The 25,320-nt window shown below is 38.8% G+C and overlaps 1 protein-coding gene and 1 long non-coding RNA gene across 6 annotated transcripts in view; one reads left to right on the forward strand and one right to left on the reverse strand.

The window, feature by feature from the left end:
- LOC115854488 (uncharacterized) overlaps positions 1–9,325 on the reverse strand; it is a 38,675-nt gene extending 29,350 nt beyond the window's left edge. For both annotated transcript variants that reach the window (XR_009564252.1, XR_009564251.1), the window contains exon 1: positions 9,039–9,325. This is a non-coding gene — a long non-coding RNA (uncharacterized lncRNA). The remainder of the gene's footprint in view (positions 1–9,038) is intronic.
- The window catches only part of NR6A1 (nuclear receptor subfamily 6 group A member 1), a 204,239-nt gene that overhangs the window by 76,746 nt on the left and 102,173 nt on the right, over positions 1–25,320 (forward strand). The gene's annotated exons all lie outside the window — the stretch shown is intronic.

A 25,320-nucleotide genomic window follows, 5' to 3' on the forward strand; every position in this document is an offset into this window, starting at 1 on the left:
GAATAACTTTTTTTTAGATTATGAATAACTTTTTGTCTTCATATTTTTTGTGCTTCTCAGTCTATCTTCAGTAAGCATACTATTTTTATAAGATGAAAAAATAAGTTATTTTATAAAGTATATCACTATAGTCAACCAGGAATTTTCTTTCTCTATGAGACTTCCATAATGATCTTTAGGGGAAAGACATACTTCCTTTGCCCTGCTTGATGGCTTTGGTAGACTTGAGAATACAAATCTTTTTTTTTTTTTTTCTCTAGTTGTGGCGAGTGGGGGCTACTCTTCATTGCGGTGTGCGGGCTTCTCATTGGGGTGGCTCCTCATTTTGTGGAGCAGGGGCTCTAGGGCAGGCGCGGGCTTCAGTAGTTGAAGCACACAGGCTCAGTAGTTGTGGCTCACGGGCTTAGTTGCTCCGTGGCATGTGGAATCTTCCCAGACCAGAGATCAAACCCATGTCCCCTGCATTGGCAGGCGGATTCTTAACTACTGCGCCACCAGGGAAGTCCCTCCAAATTTTAGTTATGTTTCTTCTATACAATTTCTGATTAAATTAACTGAAACAGTAATACTGCTGGAGATAAAGTGCTCTACCTTTTGAAATCTGTGTGAGTGCAGTGATGCATTTCACCATTAACATCCCAACTTCAAAGTATTTTTCTCACAGTATTCTTGCTATCTTGTGTTTAGCATATACAACCAGAAACTTCAGTAATCAGAAGTAGCAGTTGATCCATTAATGGATCTTGCTCTGCTTAGCTCTTAACGTCTGAAATAAATATTTTAGGTATACATAAGCCTTTAAAACCTGTTATTTTTTTTAAAAAACTAGAGTGATTCTCATATACATGGATATAAAAGCAGAATGGATAATAGTAATATCCGCTATTTGTAAAACTTTAGCTATGTTTGTCAAACATTTGTGGTATTCCAGGCACTATGCTAGACGCTGACAAACATATTTTTCACAGCAGTTCTTTGAAGTAGTATTATTTTCCCTTTTTTCTCCTAGAGGAGGTATCTAAGGTTCAGAGAGGCAGATTTGTCTTGGGTCATGCAGTCAGTGAGTGCTTAAGCTGAGACTGGATTCCAGTCTTTGTGACTATGATGCTTGAAGGACAGGACCTTTGTCTGGTTTGCCATTGTATATTCAGTGCCTACAACAACGCTTGGCATATATACTAAGCATTCAACAGATAGCCTTTGAAAGAATGAACTATATACCTAGAAGCTTTTAAGTGGCCAAGCAGAAGAGATTGTCTGTTCTAGTAATATAGGATTATACATAGAAGTGAGCCTGATAAAATGTAATGCTATTAGAAAGCCAAATGGAGATACTTCTAACAAAATCTAGGTCATAGTAACAGATGACCAGATTGGGAGCCTCTTTTTTTTTTGCAGTACGTGGTCCTCTCACTGTTGTGGCCTCTCCCGTTGCGGAGCACAGGCTCAGCGGCCACAGCTCACGGGCCCAGGTGCTCCGCGGCATGTGGGATCTTCCCAGACCGGGGCGCGAACCTGTGTCCCCTGCATCGGTAGGCGGACTCTCAACCACTGCGCCACCAGGGAAGCCCGGGAGCCTCGTTTTTGATTTAACTGTATAATTTGTTCTGAGTACATTTGCCAGCTCTCTTTTCCAGTTGACCTTGCTATTCAGTGAACAAAGGAAAAGCAAAATACACATGATATTGGGTCCTTGCCGGTGGGGAAAAAAAAATCTGTGTGGTAACCCAAGTTCTGTAAGTGTCAAGGAACAAGAATGGGAATTTCTTGATTGGGATTTGGGTACTGGGAGCCTCAGATTCTGTGGAAATAACATTGTGCCATTGTGGTATATGGAGATACTTTATTGTTAACAGCAACTTCTTATATAGTCCTATGACAACAAAGACTAAATGCCAATTGGAAGAGAGGTTAATATTTAGGTACCTCATAGACATGGTACTAGTTTGTATGATAAATTGTTACAGAAGCCCGGTTTTGACTCTAGCCCTAGCCCTGCCTTCTTTTCATGTTTATCATCCATGTCTGAAATATTCTTGGTTGCTAAGAGCTAGCTGAGTCATGGGTTGAGCACTAGCTAGCTGTGTGGTCATGATGTCATAGCATGCGCCATTAAAGGAAATGGTAAGTGCTAGGAATTTAGTCTTAAGGAAGGAAGGAAGGAAGGAAATATGTATCACACCTAATGCTTCAGTGTATCACGGTCTGCTCCTGGATTGTTTTTCTATGTTCAGACACCCTTTACTCTTTCCCCTCCAGAAATTTTCTTGTTTTTAATCATCATCTGTCAAAAGGAGACTGAATTTTTGTATGAGATAGTGGTTTGCCACAGATCTGAGTAATGGTCACTGTGAAACCACCCTATGTTTGTTTGAAGGTGTTGGGTTGGCCAAAATTTTTGTTCGGTTTTTCTGTAAGATGGTTCTAGTAGCACTTAGTTGTCTTTAACCTCATTCGAAACGATTTTGTTAGCTTATAGTGTGACAGCTGTCATATCAGCGTGCATTTAAAAAAACAGCTTATCAAAATTGGTGAATTTTTATGTAGCCATTTTAATATTAAAGATGGAAAAAAAGCAACATTTTCAGCATATTATGCTTTATTATTGCAAGAAAGGTAAAAATGCAGCTGAAATGCAAAAAAAGATTTGTGCAGTGTGTGGAGAAGGTGCTGTGACTGATCAAATGTGCTAGAAGTGGTTTGTGCAGTTTTATGCTGGAGATTTCTCGCTGGACGATGCTCCACGGTCGGATAGACCAATTGAAGTTGATAGCGATCAAATTGAGACATTAATTGAGAACAATCAACGTTATACCACGCGGGAGACAGCCGACATACTGAAAATATCCAAATCGAGCGTTGAAGATCATTTGCACCAGCTTGGTTATGTCAGTTGCTTTGATGTTTGGGTTCCACATAAGTTAAGCAAAAAAACCCTTTTTGACCATATTTCCACATGCAATTCTCTACTTAAACATAAGAAAAACATTCCGTTTTTAAAACCAATTGTGACGGGTGATGAAAAGCGGATAGTGTACAATAATGTGGAACAGAAGAGATTGTGGGGCAAGCGAAATGAACCACCACCAACCACACCAAAGGCTGGTCTTCATCCAAAGAAGGTGCTGTTGTGTATATGGTGAGATTGGAAGGGAGTCCTCTATTATGAGCTCCTTCTGGAAAGCCAAACGATGAATTCCAACAAGTACTGCTCCCAATGAGACCAACTGAAAGCAGCACCCGACGAAGAGCATCTGGAATTAGTCAACAGAAAACACATAATCTTCCGTCAGGATAACGCAAGACCGCATGTTTCTTTGATGACCAGGCAAAAACTGTTACAGCTGGCCGGGAAGTTCTGATTCATTCGCCATATTCACCAGACGTTGCACCTTCGGATTTCCATTTACTTTGGTCTTTACAAAATTCTCTCTCTCTTTCTTTAAAATTTTTAAATTTGTTGTTTTTTAAAATATTTATTTATTTGGTTGCGCCGGGTCTTAGTTGCGGCCGGCAGGCTCATTAGTTGTGGCTTGCCAGCTCCTTAGTTGAGGCGTGTGAGCTCTTCGTTGTGGCATGCATGTGGGATCTAGTTCCCCGACCAGGGATTGAACTCGGGCCCCTGCATTGGGAGTGCGGAGACTTAACCACTACCAGGGAAATACCACAAAATTCTCTTAATGGAAAAAATTTCAATTCCGTGGAAGACTGTAAAAGGCACCTGGAACAGTTCTTTGCTCAGAAAGATTAAAAAGTTTTGGGAAGATGGAATTACAAAGTTGCCTGAAAAATGGCAGAAGGTAGTGGAACAAAACGGTGAATACGTTGTTCAATAAAGTTCTTGATGAAAATGAAAAATGTGTCTTTTACTTTTATTTAAAAACTGAAGGAACTTTTTGGCCAACCCAGTATTTTGTTTCCATAATGGCTTGAAATCCATTAAGGTCTTTTAGTTTACCATCTCTCTTTGCTTGAATCAAACGGAGCTGAGGGTGTACCTTCTTTCGTATTCTTATGAACTATGTTAGTTCAGCTTCGAAGGATGGCACGGCAGTTTCTCCAAATCATTGGGTCCATTCTCAAAGTTTCTGAACTCAGATCCCTACCATTTTTTAAATGAGATGGCCTCTAGCCATGGTTATCTCAGTTAATAGCTTATCAGCTCCAAGAGGGCAGCTTCTGTATCTATTTTGTTCATCATTCAACCTGGGTCTAGCACTGTGCTTGATAAATATTTGAATACCCTCTTGCAAATCGAAATTGCTGTCTGTCGTTTAGCCTCCAGTATAGATATGTTTTTTGGATCACCACTGGTAACAAAGACTTGGAAGTGACTTTGTTAAAAATCGCCTAGCTAGATAGTGGCAGAGCTAAAATTTCATGTCATATCTAATCCAGCCAGTTTCTGGGATTATGAACCTACCTTTTCAGATTTTACACTGTACCACATTATCTCCCCTATAATGTTGTTCTGCTGTTTGCTTTGGAAAATCTCTTGCCTTTCGTACTCTGAAAAGATTTTGTGGCACGTTCAACACTTTTCAGTTATTTGGCATCATCATTAAGAAACACCTACTTTTTCTAGTTTCTGCTAGATTACTTTCAACTTTAAAATGAGTCTACAGATGTAGTACAGATCTTGCCTAGGAATTCCTTCTATGGCTTTGGTTTTATTTTATTTAAAAATTTTTTTATTGGAGTATAGTTGATTTACAATGTTGTGTTAGTTTCAAGTGTATGGCTTTGATTTTAAAAGACATGAATTTTCTTTCCCATACCTGCAGGAGGCTATTTTAATTTCTTAGTCATAGGCAATATTAGAATTTTCATGTTTCTGTTTTAATCACCAAGAAGAATTAGTAGAAAGCTTATTCCAAAAAAGTCTCCAGGAAATATTATTTCTTAATTTAAGAAAAGGATTCTTATATATGTAATAGCATTAAATCAGTATCAGTATTAAATACACCTCATGATATTAAAATCTGATATTCCACCTCACTTTTCAAATGATAATTTTCCTGTATTCATTCAATCAGTTCATCTAATATTTCTAAGACTTTGTGAGATTCTTTGTGCAGTGTTGACAGCTTTCATCTTCATGTTTGTTTTAATTAAAATTTAAACAGAGAATGGCCTGTACTATAAAGCAGCCTGGAACCCTTCTATTTCCATTCTCTGTGTTTGGGAAGAGTCTCAGACAATGAATTGAACCTCAAGCCCTTAACTGTGTTTTTACAGAATCGACATTTCCAGGGTGTTTTCCAATGTACCAGGAGCAGTTCAAGATCTTTTATATATATGATCCTTGAACCTTAAAACGACTGTCAGGAAGGCATTAATATTCGTGGTTTATACATGAGAAGTCTGAGACAAAGAGAGGAAGTGACTTATTCAGGATCACATAGTAAATAAGTGGCAGAACCAGGATTCCAACCCATGTGCACTTGACCCTAAGACCCAGTTTCTTGCATCTAGCAGGCATAGGATGGGTTGAGAATGCATCCAAATTGAAGGACCTCATATTCATGTTTATCATGTCTGATTATTTGATGGTAGATTTGGAGGTTAAGACATGTAGTCATAACACTAAATGCCATTCTGGAACATTTTAATTACTCTGGCCACTGCTACCTGTCTGCTGCTACCGTCTTAATATTCTTCATAACCTTTATTACAGACCAAGGAAAAAAATGAAACCTTTGTTTTCAAAATGCTTTTTTAGACATCTCTCAAGTATCATAGTGCTAGCTACCTTGTCTTGTCGTTGTATTTTTTGCTTAGAGATCACTTTCTTTCATGTCTAGCTGGATGTGCAGTTGAAAACAGGTGTTCTGGATATAAATATGCTCTAGATCAATACTGTCCAATAGAACTTCCTGCAGTTGGAAATGTCCAGTTTCTGCATTGTCCAGTATAATAGCCGCTAGTTACGTGGGGCTGTTTAGTGCTTGAAATGTAGCTAGTGCAACTGTGGAACTGAATTTTAAATTTTATTTAATTTTGACTAAATTCAAATAAAAATAGCCACATGTGATTATAGCACAGTTTGAGGTAGTAATTGATTCTTGTGTTTGATGAGTAATGATAGAATTTGAGGAAATCCAATAATTAGTAGTTTAAAAGTTGCTGATTGGTTTTCCAGCAACATAAACTTTGGCATGTGTTTATCCTTAAAGGCATAGGACCAAATAGAACAGAACAGTTCATATTTCTAAAGCACTTTTTGATTATTCATGATCTCATTTGATGAGTATTTCAGGTATGATATCATTTTGGACTTGTGTTTGCTAATGGATCACAGTAGAACAAAACCATTTACAACTTTCTTGTGCAGGGGCTACTCCTGTTGAAATGGACACCATTCTGGCCCCTTGATGCTCAGGTTGAGGCTTGAGGGCCTGGACAGGAACCCATGAACTGTTTTCCACTGCTCATTGAGATTGGAGAATTATCCCTCTCCCCTCACCTAGAATGTCCATTAATTTCATTTTTTATATCTAAAGAGAGGGAAGTAGAGACAGTTTCTAAATTTAGCCGGAGAGCTATAATAATTTGATAACCAACAAAAGAAAATATAGTGTTCCTTTCTAATATTTCAAAATAAATCCTCAGGGCTTTGATTTTAGTTCTTTGTTTTGGAAAATACAACCCAGAACTCAGAAATGTTCTGTGTAAGATGAGTTTTTAAATTGATATATGTCTTCTGAAGAAACTTTTGATGGAATTAAATAGTAGATTTCATATGATATTTTGAAGAAAAATTCATTTCCCTGGAGTCTTGATAGGTTTGGTTTCATTTTGATTGTCTGGCCTTATGAAATAATTTGTAAAATATATTAATTTTATTATGTGTTACTAAGTAGCATATTTTTCTCTGTCATTTTAGTTGTAAAATGCTCCTCTCCTTTCTATCAGAGCTCACAACTAATCGACTCTGGGTGCTTTTGATTTTTCTGACTATGCCAAGGCATTGAATGAAGTTCGCTGTAGTGAGAAAAGAGAGCACATGGAACTCGTGACTTTATGTACTCCAACAATAGAGCTTTTATGACATTGGAGGTGGTTAAAAACGCTAGAAGTAGCTCTTAAACATGGCATCGCTGTGTTGCCTTTTTTTTTTTTTTTTTTGTATTCTTAGAGCTGCCAGGAGTGCATCGGGCCTGTAATTTCCTGTTCTCTGAATCCCCCATCTTTTTGCAGCTCCAAGCTTTGTGTCCCACAGCCTGTGACTCTGTGCTAACAAATCGCTATTGTCCAGTGGGGCGAATGGTGGCTGGAACTAAAGAATTGCTGTCTGGTTTCTATTCAAATCCAGGTAGTGAGATATATGAATGGACTTTTCGAATCGTCATGTGAATAACGTCTGCTCGGCATGAAGGCTCAGAGCCACACTAGGAAAGATTAACTCCTGGGCTGACCACTAACATCTTTTGTAGTAGGAGGTAGAAACATTCCCAAGTATCATTTTATTCACGCTTAATTTTCCATTTCATCTTCCAAAAGTAGAGTTAGCCGTTGAACTATTTGGCTACTTTTCTCTTAAGTTTAGTGTTTCTGTTGATAATATGGAAGTTTGGGAAAATGCTAAGTTGTTTTTCTCTTAGAACACTATTTTTTTCTGTCAAAAGTTTTCTACCTTACATTTATAATGGCATAAAGTTATCTTTATAGCATACATGCAAAAATGAGAGAGAGGGAGCTGCTTTTTCCAAGAAACCAACCCTTTAAAATACTTTCCAACCATTGAAGGGAAAAATCTCCTTTTTTTCAGAGCATTCTACTTATTTGCATTTTTTCCTCCCAAAGCACAAATTTATAAAGAGAAAATAGAAACAACTTCAAATGCCATGTATTAACCAAACAAACAAGCCTCCTTCAAATTAGGAACCAACTTAAGCATTTGTAAGTAGAGCAGAATCAGGATTTTAAAAATTAGATTTGGACGCTTGACTATAATTCATAATTTCATTATCCTTGGAAAATTGTTATATTATCTTTCTCCTGTATGCCTGAAAAAATGTCCACAGGCTTAAAAAGGGCCATGCTTTTTACATTCCTTCCATATTGCAGGTACTGTGCAACGGGAGAGCCTTTTATGTTTCTTTTTGTCTTAAACTCAGACAGCTTTGTAAGCAGTAGTGTGTAGATTACAAGAGTTAGACAAAAGCAGGCGCGACTGAGAAGAGTTGGGGGGGGGGAGCTTGGGGCACTTCCTGTCACTCAACACATTCCAGATCACTAAAAAATTTCCACACCCTCTGCATTCCCTCTTGCCCACCCCAGATCCCAGTATTTTCTGATTACATATGTTGTGGTATTTATCACACTCCTCGCTATCACTGGGCTCTGGCAAGACTGCTTCAGAGGAGATGCATTCCTTTAGATTGCACAAAGCATAGCTGGGAAAATGGCTGGCAGTTTCAGAATCTAGTCACGATCGCACGCATGAGCACCTCACACATCCATGCCCCTTTCCCCCCTCTCCCGCCCCTGCAGCTGGCTGACCTGTCTCACCCACTGCTGGCCTATGGAACGGCCAGGACTGTCTGGTTTTGGCTCATGCCTTTGTCCATGTCTGGCTTAGTTCCTCTCTGTCTACGCTTGCCTCTACCCCCACCGCCCCAGGCAGCACAAGTGTTTGGCTACACAAAACTACAGATAGAAAGAAGGTGGTAAAAACTTCAAACTTTGCTAGATTCTCCAACAGTTTATTCTTTTGTTTATTCACTTTCTCTCTTCTTTAATACTTCGTTTTAAGAAAACAAATACAAAATTAATTATCTAAAGGCAAAGAATGCAAAGCAACCTTTGTGTTCCTTATAATAACTGACTTCATAACTCTCTCCAGCTGCGTTATGGGGTGTGTATAAAAAGCTTCTGTTCTGAGAACAAAGGAGCACGTGCAGAAATGAGACTAAAAAATCCACTGACAGTATTTCACCACACAAATTACTTAAAAGATTTTAGTCAAGCCTCTCAACAGATTCAATGTTAAAATGGTTTTTAGTTTAAAAAAAAAAAAAATTGAAAGTGCTTACCCAGTAAAAGAACCGAAGTAGTCCTGAACTGTTACGTAAGACTTTTTACAGTTGGATCTTTGTCAAAAGGGGGTGGGGGTGATGGGAGAAAGCAGCAACAACAATCAAAAAAGTTCGAGCTGCTGTGGCTTAGAGGACAACTTCTCTGTTTCCAGATAGGATTCTTGCTGTAGAAATGGAACTCCCAGCCAGCACAGCATCCTGTCCCGGTAGAGAAATGAGTTTGTCAGTAAAAAAAAAAATTAGATACTGGAACCCAGACTAGATGAGGTACTGAACCGCGCCAGATTTCCTTGCAGCCCTGTCTGCTCAGCTCGCATTGAACTATATATGACCCAGATGATGGACAGAAGCACATTCAGTCATGTGCACACTGGAAGAAAGCGGATTTGCTGGTCCCTGGCAGTGCAGGGGTTTGTCTTCTGATTGGGCTGTGCCCTGATCAGTGAAATGTGAAGCCCTCACCATTCAGAGGCCGTAATTCAGGACTGGCAGTTTGAGTGTCTGGCTGCCTCTAGTCACTGAGAGAGACTTTGAAGGTGTTGCTTTTGTTTGGTGGCATTACCCACTCAGAGGTTACTTACACCTATGTACTAGTATTAGGAACAATGCTAGCCTTCCTGAAATGCAAGAAGGAAGCCGACTTTTCCTGAATTCTGTCATCTTATTGTTGATGAACTTTGCTCTAACTTAACCCAATTATTTGATTTGAGAATTTTTGTGACCTTAACCAAGGTCCATGTCCAGACCACACCCTGGCCGTGATTTTATGGGTTTGATAAGGTAAAAATAAAGGTAACATTTGACTTTGAAGCTTCCTAGATGATACAGATTGCTCTTAATGAAAATTGGATGGATGGACAGCAGAGAAGTTAACTTTTGGAGTCTTTGAATGTCCTAGGAAGAAACTTTATCTCTTATCACCTTTGTGAAGCCGTCACTCTTATCCGAGTCCTTAGTCACATAGGGGACTGCTGGGACGAAGCTACCAAAGTATAGGATCCCACTGAACTGTGACATAGGCTTTATGCAAGATAGGCACAGTCTACTCTCTCTAGTCTGTCTGAACTAGGGTCCTTGGGATTATTTCCTGTCTTTCTGGGCCACTAGGAAATGAGGCCATTATTTGGACTGTCGGTTGTGACATTTTTGTTTAGTATATGAAAGTTGCTTTGTTTAATGCAAATTAACACTATTTTTTAAAAATTTGAAGCAATAAAGGAATTAGCTTATATAATCCTAAACTGGTGTTTAGACATATAAATACTGTTTTATTTTCTGCCTCTCTTACACTTGTGGAAATAAATCCATGGTCAGTGTATAGCGTCTGTCTGTTTTGCTGTAAATTCTGGGTTTGGATGTTTAAGTATTTGTAATTTCTTAGATGTTACACAGCATCCTATATATGGGGACTGCCCAGGAATTTTTCTCTTGTCTTAACCTGGAGAAGCTGGGTTGATATGCTATGGGATATAACAATGATCAAAGTCAGAAAAGAAGGGATGCACACCCTCTCTTTCTGTAAACTACAGAACAATCATTCCTTTTTTTCTTTAAGTTGTGGTAAAATATACGTACAGTAAAATTTACCCTTTTAACGTCTGAGTCTGTAGCATTAGGTACATTCACATTGTTGTATAATCATCCCCACCACCTATCTCCAGAATATTTTTATTTCCCCAAACTGAAACTCTGTACCTAACATTAACTTCTTATTCCTTCCTCCCCCAGCCCCTGGCAACCACCATTCTTTCTGTCTCTATGAATTTGACTGTTCAAGATACCTCATAAAAGTAGAATCATACAGTACTTGTCTTTTTGTGACTGGGTTACTTCACTTAGCTTAATGTCCTCTAGGGTCATTCATGTTGTAGCATGTGTCAAAATTTCCTTCCTTTTTAGGTTGAATAATATTCCGTTCCGTTGTACGTATAGACCGCATTTTGTTTATCCTTTCATCTGTCGATGGACACTTAGTTGCTCCCACCTTTTGGCTATTAAGACAATTATTCTTGACCATTCTTCTTGTAATCTTGTGAGGGCTTCTTTACAGAGCTGTCTGACCCATCTTAAAAGCTATTCCATTTTATCAGTTAGAAGGGTTTTGGTATGCCTTTTTACTTTAGAGATTAACTAGGCCCTAATATCAGATTTGCTAGAGAAGGGCAGATTCTTTTCAGCCTTCTTGGATGAGACTTAAAACATAATTCTCTCTATTTATTTTTTATGGGTTTATCTTTTCCTATTACACTGTGAGCTCTTCCTGGGCAGGGACTGTAGTAAATTCCTTTTGAATTGTGCCTGTGCCTCTTGTTTAGGAAGTAGACATCAATAAAAATTAGTTGGAAAAAAATGTGAATTAATGAATAATAATAGAATAATAGCTAATTTTGTTGGATTTTTATTATAGGCAAGACACTGTGACAGATGTTTTATTTACATTATTTAACTTTCAAAACAGCTCTGAGATAAGTATTGTTATCTTCATTTAATAGATAATTTGTTCAGGACCTCATAGCATGTAAAAGATAAAACTGAGATTTGAACCCTTGTCTCTTTTGGCTCCAGAGCCATTATGCAAACTCCATAGTGAGGTGATGATCAGTGGGTTTGGAAGCAGGAGATTAAGGCTAAGCATTGATTCCAAATCAGATATTCTTTCATTAGGCATCAGGAGCTAGAGCCCTGTGATAGAGATGGTTCATGAGTGGATACTCAGAGGAAAGCTTTGCACATTATAGATCTTTAGCTGAACAACCCCTTGTTGAACTCAGTTCACAGATATTCCTGTGTATGTAAATTCTCTTAGGTTATTTTGAAAGTGCAGTTAAGTGAATGCACTAGAACAAATGAATCGATGTTCCTCATACATATATGAATGATACTGTTCTAGGTGCTAGGGTGAGTCAAGAATAAACCAGAACAGATTCTTACGGATCTTGCATGCTAGTGAGGAGACAGAAAAATAAGTTTACAAAGTAATATAATGTAAAACAGGAAACCATGCTATGAGGAAAATAAAATAGGGTAATGTGATGACGGACAATGCCTTGGGGGTAGATTTGGATGAGGGACTCCTTAAATGAGGAAATACCCAGGAATGCTTCTCTGAGGAAGTAAAATATACAAGCTGAGAGCCAAACGATGACAAGAAGAATCCTAGAGGATAAAGAGCTAAAAGAAGTGTGATCTGAGCAATGAGAACGAGATGTAAGAGCTCTAAGATAGGATTGAGTTTGGTGTGTTTGAGGAGCAGAGAGAGTAGCATGGCTAAAGTGGAGTGAATGCAGGTAGGAGATAATGTTGGAGAGGTAGGATGGGATCCTATCATGTAGGGCCTTGTGAGCTGTGATAAGAAATTTAGATTTTTCCCCAAAGGTAGGAGATTGGAAGGTTTTAAGCATAAGAGTCCTCCTGACACTACCTTTTTTTTTTTTTTTAATTAAATTAATTTATTTTGGGCTGCTCTGGGAGGCATGCAGGATCTTAGTTCCCGTGCCCCCTGCAGCGGAAGCACAGAGTCCTAACCACTGGACTGCTAGTGAATTCACTGCTAGTGAATTCCCCTGACACTTTAACTGGAGTCCTTCCCAAGCTGGAGACTTTGCCAAGGCTTTCGCATGTTAGTGGCCAGCTCTAGATGTCCTAGCAGAATGATACTACTTTTACAAGAATGCTGGGGCAACCATTGGTTTCATTGCTCTTTCCACATCAAAGAGGGCTCGTTCAACAGGAGTCTTGTTGTTTTCACAACATCACTGTTGTGTGGATAGGGTTTTGTATGCTGGTTTTCTGTATTAATTTAGGCTGAAATTCAGTTCTTAATTAGACCTGATCTTTCTGTGTCAGTACTTTGAAGGACGTGTTCTTGGCAGTTGATGATGGCTGTTTCATTTATATGATATACTTAAGGGCATACTGATGGGAATCTGAAATTGACAAGTAAAGAGGAACTTTCCCAGTATTATTTTTATTTTTTGGCCGTGTCGGGTCTTAGTTGCGGCATGCACGGTATTTGTTGAGGTGCGTGGGCTCTTCACTGTGGCACGCGGGCTTCCTTCTATTTTCTCTCTCTAGTTGACGCCTGCCAGCTCAGTAGTTGTGGCCCACAGGCTTAGCTACCCTCTGGCATGTGGGATCTTAGTTCCCCAACCAGGGATTGAACCCACCTCCCCTGCGTTGGAAGGCGGATTCTTTACCACTGGACCACCAGGGAAGTCCGTTTGCCAGTATTCTTTTTTTTTTTTTTTAAGATTATTTATGTATGTATGTATGTATGATTATGTATGTATGTATGTATGTATGTATGGCTGCGTCAGGTCTTAGTTGTGGCATGCGGGATCTTCCGTTGGCAGTGTGCAGGCTCTTCTTTGTGGTGCACGGGCTTCTCTCTAGTTGTGGTATGCAGGTTTTCTCTTATCTAGTTGTGGTGCGCAGGCTCCAGGGTGCGTGGACTCTGTAGTTTGCGGTATTCAGGCTCTCTAGTTGAGGCGCACGAGCTCAGTAGTTGTGGCCTGCAGGCTTAGTTGCCCTGAGGCATGTGGGATCTTAGTTCCCTGACCAGGGATCAAACACACGCCCCCTGCATTGTAAGGCGGATTCTTTACTGGACCACCAGGAAAGTCCCCCCTTCCCAGTATTCTTAAGTAAGGTTGTATTCAGGTATTCTGACTCTAGTAGGGTTAATTGCTAACATTTTTCCCATATTATTTGATTTTTTCAAATACTGTGAAAAATACCGAACATAACATTACACACCTGATAGTTTCATTTTATAGGTCAGTTGTGTTCAAATGGTTTTGACCATTATCCTCTGTAAGAAAGGTATTTTATATTGTAATCCATTATACACGTACTTGTATATATATCTATGTATCAATATCTATATCTGAAACCATATTTTCATGGTATATAGTACTTGTCCTTATTACATGTAGTCATCTACATTTTTTTTTTTTACTTAAAAAATATTATTTACAAGCCACTAAATTGATTTTAAAACCCACTGAAGGGACAATCTGAACTTTGAAAAAACATTATAGGGGAGAAATCTGAGGCTCGGAGAGGTTATGACTTGTCATTTGTCACATAGCAAGGAAGTAGCAGAGCTGGGACTTAAACCATTGCTAATGATTCCAAAGCCCTTCCTTGTTACCACATTGTATAGCTTTTCTAGTGATTATAACCTTCAGTGAAACTGAACAAAAATGAAAACACCAAAAATGACCTTTAATAATGATTATATAAAATGTAAATTTTCAAAGCAGAGGCTGTAGGATGGGACAGAAATATTCTTCCCCTGATGATGTCCTCTGCCTTTTTCAAAGAGCTGTTGGCCACTTGGCGTTGTCTTCCATATCTTGGACAGCATGCAGTTGATATTACTCATTAGTTGTACTGCAAACCAGCAGTTTCCCAAAGCACTTGTATCTCGTTACTCAGCCTACCCCTGAGCTAATCTTGGCTTCTTAAAATAATAGCTGTGTGATACCTAGCTTATGAGAGTGAGAATGTGGCCTCTCAAAAGCGAGCTGTTGCAGTGTAACTTGGAGTCAGTGCTCAGATACAAGACAGGAAATATATCTAGCATCTGAGTCCAGCCCTGCCGTTTTCTGACCTGGTTACGGTACTGGTTGAGTTAATTTTGCTGAAAGGAGAAACCATGTCCTCCTCTCCTGCTGGAGGATAAGGCTGTATCAAAGGGAAAGGGTAGGGAATTAATGCCTGTTGTTTACTATGAGCTAGCCATGCACTGTACTCTAGGCCAGGGGTCCCTAACCCTCGGTCCACGGCCCATTAGGAACCAGGCCGCACAGCAGGAGGTGAGTGGCGGGCAAGCAAGCAAAGCTTCATCTGCCGCTGCCCATCACTCCCCATTGGTCGCATTACCGCCTGAACCATTTCCGCACCCACACCCCCACCCCGGTCCGTGGAAAAATTGTCTTCCAGGAAACTGGTCCCTGGTGCCAAAAAGGTTGGGGACTGCTGCTCTACCCACCCCACCCCCGCCTTTTAATCTAATCTAATTTAATTTATTTTTTGGCTGTGTTGAGTCTTTGTTGCTGCATGCAGGCTTTTCTTCAGTTACAGCAGCAGGGGCCGCTGTTGTTGCAGTGCGTGGGCCTCTTATTGCGGTGGCTTCTCTTGTTGTGGAGCATGGGCTCTAGGCATGTGGACTTCAGTAGTTGTGGTGCTCGGGCTCTAGAGCACAGGCTCAGTAGTTGTGGCACATGGGCTTCAGTAGTTGTGGTGCTCGGGCTCTAGAGCGCAGGCTCGGTAGTTGTGGTGCATGGGCTTAGTTGCTCCGCGACATGTGGGATCTTCCTGGACCAGGGCTCGAACCCCTGTACCCTGCATTGGCAGGCAGACTCTTAACCAGTGTGCCACCAGGGAAGCCCTCTAGGCCCTTTTGACATAGGTTTTAGTTTAATTCTCATGACAGTTCTGTGAGGGGAAAGTTATTATCCCTATTGTTTTCATTTATTATTTTTATTTCTTAAAATTAAGATACAGAACAATCAGGACACAGAACAGTTACAGTGCCCCAAAAAACTATTTTGTGTATTATCCTTATTTTACAGAAAAGAAACATTGAGGCTCAGACAAAAGAAATGATTCTTAAACAATCACAAAGTCAGGTAGTGGCTGAGGTTGGGATAGAAGCTACACTATACCTACCTTTAAAAATTGTACCTTCACCTCAGAGCCGAATTGGAGCTCTGAGTTGATGAGACTGTGTAGAAGGGGACATTCCTAGGCTTTAAGAATAAAGGGTTATGTCAGAGGATGGAAACCTTTGAAAACCCAACACTGTGGAAATAGAGCTGCTTTCTTATTCCTGTGTAGTGTGGGGTTTGTCTAGGATACCTCCGACACTTGTTTTTGTTTTTTTTTTTTTTTGGCTGCGTTGGGTCTTCGTTGCTGTTCGTGGGCTTTCTCTAGTTGCGGCGAGTGGGGGCTCCTCTTCGTGGCAGTGCACAGGCTTCTCGTTGCAGTGGCTTCTCGTTGCAGAGCACAGGCTCTAGGTGTGCGGGCTTCAGTAATTGCAGCACTCAGGCTAGTTGCAGCACGTGGGGTCAGTAGTTGTGGCTCAAGGGCTCTGGAGCGCAGGCTTAGTAGCAGTGGCACAGGGGCTTAGTTGCTCCGCGGCATGTGGGATCCTCCCGGCGCAGGGATCAAACCCATGTCTCCTGCATTGGTAGGCGGATTCTCAGCCACTGCACCACAGGGTAAGTCCCACCTCCAACACTTTTTTAATCAGTACAGATTTATGTTTTTAGTCTTTATGCAGTTGCTTTTCAGTGAAAAACAGGAGTTTAATCTTCTGCTAGCTTCCTTTATTAACCTGCTGGGTTTTGTTTTTGTTTTTCCTTTTTTTCTTCTGCCATGACATAGACATAGGTTTTTTTCTCTTTTGAGCTTGAACTGCGTTGGCTCTCCAAAGCTTCTGGACCTCCTTGTTTCTTGGGTAGGCAAAACTAGTCAGGTGCCCCAGTGTCTGCTAGGGAAAAGGGTAAAATCACGTGGGTAGGATTGGGTTGAAGGCATGGGTCATAAAACATTACTCCTGTGGCTGCCAAGAAAATGCTCATTTTTTTGTGAAGAGACTGGTCCAATGTTAGTCATTTGATTATATAATTAAAGCAGGGATTTTGGATAATTTCTTTAGATATATGATAAGGCCTACATTTTCTCCCCCATTTTGTCTTCTCATGGATCACATCAAGGGTAAAGATGGGACTTTGCAAAACTGTTATGCAAAACTGTTACTTTGAATTCTTAATAACATCCTTACTAAGTTGGCATTGTCATTTCCTCCTTTATACAAATGAGGAAAACTGAGGTACAGAGAGGTTAAGTACTAGCTTCTTCAAGATTCCTAAGACAGAGCCAGTAATCTAACTCAGGTTTTTTGTGGGGTTTTGTTTTGTTTTGTTTTTGGTGTGTATGGATTTTGTTTTTGTTTTGGTGTGGCTCCAAAGCTGTCTCTTTGTATTACCTATTTGCTGTCTTCACTAACGCACTTCCAGTGCCTCTCAAGGGCATTGCCAGTGTTCAGAGAATGGTGGTGGTGTTTATACCCCTTTTTTCCCTTTAAAGTATCAAATCATTCTTGAGCATTTTAACTTAAAAAAGAGATTCAGTTCAGAGTTGTGTTATGGTGACTTCAACATCATTTAAAAATTCAGGGCATCAAAATCTTCAGGAGCTGATTGTAACATAGAGGAACTTAGGGCTGTTGAGATTTGGAATATCCACTGATCCAGAGCCACATGGTTACTGGGCAGAAGGTGATAGGGCAAAAAGGTACTTGGCTATGGGCTGAGCCCACGTGGGGTCAGACTGTGTCACAGGAAGAAGCCAGAGCTGAATTCCAGGTCACAGAGGGCTGAACCTAGGCAGGTACCAGCACTCCCAAGGGATATGGTTCAGATGCAGGCCATTGGTGGCCAGTGTTTTGGCCTGACTTACCATTTGTAATTACTACTAGGCCTCTCCAAGCAGGTTTATTAACTTTTATTATTATTTTTTAAATAGTTATTTATTTATTTGGCTGCGCTGGGTCTTAGTTGTGGCATGTGGGATCTAGTTCCCTGACCAGGGATTGAACCCAGGCCCCCTGCATTGGGAACGCAGTCTTAGCCACTGGACCACCAGGGAAGTCCCTATTAACCTTTTAAATATGTAGAGAGGCCATGTTCAGGAGATACCTGCCACTGAAATTACACACTTTCTAGAAGTTTACATGGTCACCATTCCCATTAGAGTCATAAGTGCCCACTGACAAAACATGGCAGGGATTAATTCACTTAAGCAGTTTTAAGGGAGCCTTTTTTAACTTCAAAAATTGTGAATATATGGTTTTCTTCTTTGTAAAAATTGTACCGCCGTTTTTTCTCCAGGCTTCTAAAGGCAATAGCTATTAATACTTGAAAAGTTAGAAAATTAGTATTTTTTCTTTCATATGTATTTTATTTAACTAATAAACTTTATTTTTGGAGCAGCTTTAGGTTCACCCCCAAATTGAGTGGAAAGTACAGAGAGTTCCAATATACTCCCTGTTCCCAACGTGCATGACCCCCGACCAACTATCAACATCCATTACCAGAGTGATGCATTTGTTACAGTTGATAAACGTACACTGACACATCATTGTCACCCAAAATCCATAGTTTCTATTTTATTTATTTATTTATAAAATGACCATTGCTGGTTTCAGCCACTGCTCTTTTAAAAAATATATTTATTTATTTATTCATGCATGCATGCATACATTCATGAATGTATGTAGCACCGGGGGGTCTTTGTTGCGGCGCGCAGGATCTCTGTTGCAGCGCACAGGATCTCCGTTGCAGCCTTTGGACTCTTGGTTGCGGCATGTGGACTTCTTAGTTGTAGCATGTGGACTCTTAGTTGCGGCATGCATGTGGAATCTAGTTCCCCGACCAGGGATCTAACCCAGGCCCTCTGCATTGGGAGTGCGGAGTCTTACCCACTGGACCACCAGGGAAGTCCTCATAGTTTAGATTTCACTCTTGGTATTGTACCTTCTGTGGATTTTGACAAATAGGTAATGATGTGTATTACCATTGCAGTATGTTACAGAATAGTTTCACTGCCCTAAAAATTCTCTGTGCTCTGCCTATTCATCCCTCCCTCCCTCCTTCCTAACCACTGGCAACTACTAATCTTTTTGCTGTCTCCATAGTTTTGCCTTTTCCAGATGTTATGCAGTTGGAATCATATAGTATGTGGCCTTTTTAGAGTGGCTTCTTTCACTTAGTAATATGCATTTAAGTTTCCTCCATGTCTTTTCATAGCTTGATAGCTCTTTTCTTTTTTTTTTTTTTTTTTCCGGTACGCGGGCCTCTCACTGTTGTGGCCTCTCCCGTTGCGGAGCACAGGCTCCGGACGCGCAGGCTCAGCAGCCATGGCTCACGGGCCCAGCCGCTCCGCGGCATGTGGGATCTTCCCGGACCGGGGAACGAACCCGTGTCCCCTGCATCGGCAGGCGGACTCTCAACCACTGCGCCACCAGGGAAGCCCGATAGCTCATTTCTTTTTAGCACTGAATAACAATTCCTTTGTCTGGATGTACCACAGTTTATCCACTCACCTACCAAAGCGCATCTTAGCCACTTCCAAGTTTTGGTAGTTATGAGCTGCTATATATAAACATCTGTATGTAAATTTTTGTGTGGACATAAGTTTTCAGTTCATTTGGGTAAATACCAAGGGTGGTTACTGGATCATATGGTATGAGTATGTTTAGTTTGTATGCAACTGCCAAACTGTCTTCCAAGGTAGCATTTCTACCAGCAAGGAATGAGAATTCCGGTTGCTCTACATCATCCTCCCCAGCATATGATATTGTCTCTCTCTCTCTTTTTTTTTTTTTGGTGTGGGAGTCATTCTAACAGGTGTGTAGTGATATCTTGTCATATTAACTTGCACTCCCCTAATGACAGATGATGTTGAACATCTTATGCTTGCTTGCCATCTCTGTATCTTCTTTGGTGAGGTGTCTAGTAAGGTTTCTCACCTATTTTTTAATTTGGTTGTTCATTTTCTTATTGTTGAGGGTTTTTTCTTATTGTGGAGTTTTAAGAGTTTCTTTTATAATTTTGGATAGCAGTCCTTTATCAGATGTGTCTTTTTTTTTTTTTTTTTTGCGGTACGTGGGCTTCTCACTGTTGTGGCCTCTCCTGTTGCGGAGCACAGGCTCCGGATGCACAGGCTAAGCGGCCATGGCTCACGGGCCCAGCCGCTCCACGGCATGTGGGATCTTCCCAGACTGGGGCACGAACCCGTGTCCCCTGCATCGGCAGGCGGACTCTCAACCACTGCGCCACCAGGGAAGCCCTCAGATGTGTCTTTTACCAATATTTTCTCGTAGTCTGGTCATCTCATTCTAATGACATTGTCTTTAGCAGACCAGAAATTTTTCATTTTAATGAAGTCTAGCTTACTAATTATTTCTTTCATGGGTCATGCTTTTGGTGTTGAACCCAACAATTCATTGCCATGCAGAAGGTCATCTAGGTTTTCTCCTGTGTTATCTTCTAGGAGTCTCATAGTTTTGTGTTTTTCATTTAGGCCTGTGATCCATTTTGAGTTAATTTTTGTTAAGGGTGTAAGGTCTGTGTGTAGATTGATTTTTTTTTTTTAAATATATGTAGATATCCAGTTGTTCCAGCACCATTTCTTGAAGGCTAACTTGGCTACATTTTATTGCTTTTACTCCTTTGTCAAAGATCATTTGGTTGTATTTATGTGGGTCCGTTTCTAGGCTCTCTATTCTGTTCCATTAATCTATTTGTTTTTTCCCCAGTACCACACTGTCTTGATTACTGTGACTTCATAATAATTCTTGAAGTCAGATAGTGTCAGTTCTTCAGCTTTGTTCTTCTATTTCAATATTGTATTGGCCATTCTGGGTCTTTTGCCTCTGCATATAAACTTTAGAATCAGTTTGTTGATATCTACAAAATAAGTTGCTGGGATTTTGATTGAGATTGCATTGAATCTGTAAATCAAGGTGGGAGGAACTGGTATCTGGTGATACTGACTTTTCCTATCTATGAATATGTAATATCTCTCTAGTACTTTTTTGACATTTTTTTCATCAGGATTTTGTAGTTTTCCTCATATAGATCTTGTACATATTTTGTTAGTTTTATACCTAAGTATTTCATTTTGGGAGGGTTGTGCTATTATAAATGGTAATGTATTTTTAATTTCAAATTCCATTTGTTCATTACTTGTATATAGGAAAGTGACTGACTTTTGTTTATTAGCCTTGTATCCTGAAACCTTATTATCACTGCTTATTAGTTCCAGGAGTTTTTTGTTGATTCTTTAGGATTTTCTACATAGACGATCTTGTCATCTGTGAACAAAGACAGTTTTATTTCTTCCTTCCTAATCTGTATACCTTTTATTTCCTTTTTGCTGTCTTATCACAATAGCTGGGACTTCCAGTGTGATGTTGAAAAGCAGTAGTGAGAGGGGCATCCTTGCATTGTTCCTGATCTTAGCAGGAAGGCTTTGAGTTTCTTATCATTAAGTTTGGTGTTAGCTGTAGGTTTTTTGCAGATGTTCTTTATCACATTAAGGAAGTTCCCTTCTATTCCTAGTTTCCTGAGAGTTTTTATTGGGAATGGGTGTTGGATTTTGTCAAATGCTTTTTTCTGCATCTTTTGATATGATCAAGTGTTTTTTTTCTTTAGCATGTTGATTCGATGGATTATATTAATAATTTTCAAATGACAAACCAGCCTTGCATACCTGGAATAAATCCCATTTGGTTATGATGTATATTTCTGTTTACATTGTTGGATTCCATTTGCTAGTATTTTGTTGAGGATTTTTAAATCCGTATTAATGAGAGAAATTGGTTTGTAATTTTCTTACAAGGTCTTGGAATGCTGACCTCACATAATAAGTTAAGAAATATCCCTTCTGCTTCTGTATTCTGGAAGAGATTATAGAAAATTGGTATAATTTTGTTCTTACGTGTTCTGTAGAATTCACCAGTGAACCCATCTGGGCCTGGTGCTTTCTGTTTGGGAAGATAATTAATTATTGATTTAATTTAATAATAAGGCTATTTAGATTATTTCTTCTTGTGTGAGTTTTGGGAGATTATGTCTTTCCAGGAATTGGTCCATTTCATCTAGGTTATCAAATTTGTGGGCATAAAGTTGTTCATAGTATTTCTTTATTCTAATGTCTGTGTGATCTGTACTGATGTCACCTCTTTCATTTCTGATTTTGGTAATTTGTGTCTTCTCCCTTGTTTTCTTAGCCTGGCTAGAGGCTTATTGATTTTATTTATCTTTTCAAAGAACCAGCTTTTGGTTTTGTTGATTTTCTCTGTTGATTTCTTATTTTCGATTTCATTGATTTTTTTTCCCTCTAGTTCTTATTATTTCTTTTCTTCTGCTTGCTTTGGTTTTAATTTGCTCTTCCTATTCTAGTTTCCTAAGGTGGAAGCTTAGATTATTGATTTTAGATCTTTTCTAATATTCAATTTTCAACTCTAATATTGAATTCAAATTCAACTCTAAAACATTCAGTGCTATTAATTTTTCTTTAAGCACTGTTATTGATGCGTCCTACGAATTTTGATAAGTTGTATTTCATTTGATAAGTTGTATTTTCATTTTTAAAATATTTCAAAATATTTTAAAAATTTCTCTTCAGATTTCTTCTTTGACCCATGTGTTTAGAATTGTATTGTTTAATCTCCAAATATTTTAAGTAATTTTCCAGCTATCTTGCTGTTATTGATTTCTAGTTTAATTCCATTGTGGTCTGAGAGCAGACATTCACTGTATGATTTCTGTTCTTTTAAGTTTGTTAAGGTGTGTTTTATGATCCAGAATGTGGTCTGTCTTGGTGGACGTTCCACATGAGCTTGAGAAGAATGTGTAATATTGCTGTTGTTGGATAAAGTAGTCTGTAAATACCAATTATGTTCAGTTGATTTGTAGCTCAGTGTAGTTCAGCTGTGTTCTTACTGATTTTATGGCTGTTAGATCTGTTCATTTCTGATAGATGGGTGTTAAAGTGTCCAACTATAATAATAGATTCAAATCTATTTCTTTTTGCAGTTCTACCAATATCAGTTTTTACCTCATATTTTTTCATAAGCTAAAAAATTAGTGTTTACTGTATTATTATGATGATTTAAATTATACATACACATACTTTTGATATATGTCACAATAAAAATTGGACACACAGACATAAATAAATATTTTAAAATGAAACATTATGAATAAGTATTCAACCACATTTTGGGTCAAAGAATTGTAAATTTAAATAATGAGTTTATCTCATATTTTGATGCTTTGTTGTTAGGTGCATACACATTAAGGGTTGTTATGTCATCTTTGGAGTACTGATGCCTTTATCATTATGTAATGCCCTTTGTTATCCCTGATAACTTACCTCACTCTGAAATTTGCTTTGTCTGAAATTAATATACCCATTCTTAGTTTTTTTTTTAGCCTGTTAACTTGTTTTTAAAGTTTATAAATTTTATTGTGGAAATATCCAAATATATGCAGATGTAAAGAGAATGGTATAAAGAGCCCCGATGTACTCATCAGTCAGTTCCAAAAATTATAACTTTTTTGACGTATTTAAAAAACTTTTCCCCAAATATTATTACAAAAATTTCAAACACCAGAGAAGTTAAAGACTGTAGAGTGAATACTCATATGCCCACCTCCTATATTCTCCCATTGTTTCACTCTGCTTTAATCCATATCTATCCATCCATCTGTCCCTCTGCCCATCTGTCAATTCATTTACTTTTTAAAAAATAAATATAGGTTACATACAATATTATGTTAGTTTCAGGTGTTCTACATAATGATTTGACATTTGTATACATTGTGAAATGATCCTCATGGTAAGTCTAGTAACCATCTCTTCCTGTACAACTTTCAATATTATTGACCGTACTCCTTAATGTATATATTACAACCCCATGACTTATATTATGTAACTGGAGGTTTGTACCTCTGAATCCCCTTCACCAATATCATCCACTCCACCAATATCATCCACTCCACCACCCCCCTCTTTTGGCAACCACCTGTTTGTTCTTTGTGTCTGTGAGTCTGTTTCATTTTGTTTTGTTTTTTAGATTCCAAATGTGAGATTGTGCAGTATTTGTCTCTGACTTATTTTACTTAGTATAATATCCTTTAGATTCATCCATGTTGTCACAAATGGCAGGATTTCATTTTTTTAGTGACCAAATAATATTTCATTTTATATACATAACCACATCTTTTTACCCACTTGTCTATTGATGGACACTTAAGTTGCTTCCGTATCTTCCTATTGTAAATAATGCTGCAATGAAGATTGTTATGTATGTATGTATATTCAAATTAGTGTTTCTGTTTTCTTTGGGTAAATACCCAGAAGTGAAATTGTTGGATCTTATGGCAGTTCTATTTTTAACTTTTTGAGGAACTTCTATACTGTTTTCTATAGTGGCTGCACCAGTTTACAGTCCCACCAACAGTGCACAAGATTTACCTTTTCTCCACATCTTCACCAAGACTTACTTATTGTCTTTTTGACTAAAAGTAAAAGGGTGGAGAAAGATATATCATGGTAACACCAATCAAAAGAAAGCAGGGCAGGAGTGTCCTTAAAACACATCAAACATCAAAACACTTGTTTTTTGATGACACACCTGCTTTCTTTTGATTGATGTTACCATGATATATCTTTCTCCATCCCTTTATTTTTAATCTATATGTGTGTTTCCAATAGACAACATGTAGTTGGGTCTTGTTTTTGGATTCACTCTGACAATCTCTGTCTTTCAATTAGTGTATTTAAGATGTTTAAGGTGATAATTGATATAGTTGGATTAATATCTACCATATTTGTTAGTATTTTCTATGTATTGTCCTTGTTATTTGTCCTTAATTTTGTCTTCCACATTTTTTTCTGCCTCTTGTAGTTTTAAGTGAGCATTTTATATGATTCTGTTTTCTTTCTTTTCTGAGTATGTCAGTTGTACTTCTTTTTTAACTTTTTTTTTAGTGGTTCCCTAGAGTTTGCAATATACGTTTACAACTAATCTAAGTTAGCTTTCAAATAACACTATACTATTTCACAAGTAGTATGTATACCTTATAATAACAAAATATGTATACCTTATAATAACAAAAATAACCTTATAATAATAAAATATTCCTAATTCCTACCTCCCATCCCTTATATCATGTTGTCATTCAGTTCACTTACACGTAAGTATATACAGTAGAATACATGCTATTACTATTTTTTTTTGCGGTACGCGGGCCTCTCACTGCTGTGGCCTCTCCCGTTGCGGAGCACAGGCTCTGGACGCGCAGGTTCAGCGGCCATGGCTCACGGGCCTAGCTGCTCCGTGGCATGTGGGATCTTCCCGGACCGGGAAATGAACCTGTGTCCCCTGCATTGGCAGGCGGACTCTCAACCACTGCGCCACCAGGGAAGCCCGCTATTATTATTTTAAACTGTTACTTGTTAGAACTAAGAATAAGAAAAATAAGTTTTAATTTTACCTTTACTTACTCTCCAGTGCTCTTACTTCTTATTATGTAGATCTGAGTTTCTGACTTTATTAACATTTTCCTTCCCTCTGAAGAACTGCTTTTAACATTTCTTGCTAGGCAGGTGTACTGGCAATGAATTCTCTCCAATTTTGTTTGTCTGAGAAATTCTTTATTTCTCTTTCACTTTTGAAGGATAATTTCACAAGATA

This window comes from Globicephala melas, chromosome 6 (genome assembly GCF_963455315.2).
Source record: "Globicephala melas chromosome 6, mGloMel1.2, whole genome shotgun sequence".
NCBI classification, from domain to species: Eukaryota; Metazoa; Chordata; class Mammalia; order Artiodactyla; family Delphinidae; genus Globicephala; species Globicephala melas.